We start from the raw sequence: 1,311 nt of genomic DNA, 5'->3' as shown, positions 1-1,311 counted from the left end.
AGGACCAAAACAACACGCTGCAGCGGGACACAGGAGAGAATACGTCTCCCCCCCTCCCCCCCTTCGGGTTCCACTCCTGCCCGTTTCACCGTGGACGCGCAGCTGACAAACAAAAACACATGGTGCGTTATTACGGTGAGTTGACTGCAAGTTTTCTTTGTCCCGAGACATGTAGCCCACTATGTGACATGTTGTGAGTTATTCTGAAACTCTTTCAAAATGTTAGGTTTTTACACAGCAGGAGCTTTATGTAATGACCTGAAGTGAATGTTATCACAATAGTTAGCAGGACTTGTGGTGGGCTCTTGGAGCAGAAACTGTACATTGACTTTTTCTTTAGGGTAGCTTTTCCTCTGTGTAGCACTGAAAAGATCTAGATTATCATTCTTTTTTTTAATTATAATAATTATATTATTATCATTGTTTTTACAATTTTTTAACTAGTATTTCAAACTGGGTTTTGCACTGGGGCCGTGGTGTGACGTTTGTTCCTCTTGTAGTTTTTCTATTTATAGTTAATATTCCTGTGTTTGTACACAGTGCCCTTGTTGGTATAGTAGGTGTCCTGACTGTAGGTTGTCACTTTGGTTTCATTCTGTCACAGTCAACTATACTTACAAAGATTCATGATTCAAAAACTTGCACACCAGTTGTGCAGTTATAAAGATAAATAGCAACTTAATATTTACATCTTTTTTTGAAGCCTGAATTGTTTTGCATCAAATATAATTTTTTGTTGTTTTTGTTGCTACTGTATATGTAAGTTGATGAAAGAGAAAGATAAGGCATGCATATTGTGACAAGCAGAGAAGCTTCAAGGATCTAACATTAAACTGGGAAGCAGTTTACAAAGAGGAAGACTTTATTCATGAAAGTATATGACAGGAACTGTCCTCGTAAGCAGTATAAAAACAAGAGGAATTACAGTGGGAAACCGTGGATGAGTAAGGGATTACAGAATGCATGTAAAAAGAAGAATGTGTTATATAAGGAATTCATAAAGTACAGATCAAAAAAGGCGGAAGAAAAATATAAGTTATATAAGAACAAATTAATTGCGTTATTGAGTATATGTAAGAAACAATTCAAGTTCCCCAATAATATGAAAATAGCAAAGGTTATTCCATTGTATAAATCTGGGGATAAGCACAACTTCACAAATTATAGACCGGTTTCTCTGTTTTCACAATTTTCAAAAATCTTGGAAAAACTCTTTAATAACAGATTAGATACATTTATTGACAAACATAAAATCCTCTCTGATTGCCAATATGGTTTTAGGTCGAACCGATCGACATCTTTGGCCATTAC

At 35.9% G+C, this 1,311-nt stretch overlaps 1 long non-coding RNA gene across 1 annotated transcript in view; it reads left to right on the top strand.

Annotated features, from left to right (window-relative positions):
- Nucleotides 1-59: 59 nt before the first annotated feature.
- Nucleotides 60-1,311, top strand: part of LOC109973469 (uncharacterized) — a 38,534-nt gene continuing 37,282 nt past the window's right edge. Inside the window, exon 1 of the long non-coding RNA XR_002276829.1 lies at nt 60-135. This is a non-coding gene — a long non-coding RNA (uncharacterized LOC109973469). The remainder of the gene's footprint in view (nt 136-1,311) is intronic.

Source organism: Monopterus albus, unplaced genomic scaffold (assembly GCF_001952655.1).
Source record: "Monopterus albus unplaced genomic scaffold, M_albus_1.0 scaffold7.1, whole genome shotgun sequence".
Classification (NCBI taxonomy): domain Eukaryota; kingdom Metazoa; phylum Chordata; class Actinopteri; order Synbranchiformes; family Synbranchidae; genus Monopterus; species Monopterus albus.
The sequence above is the reverse complement of the archived record's forward strand: the minus strand, read 5'-3'. Positions and strand labels throughout refer to the sequence as shown.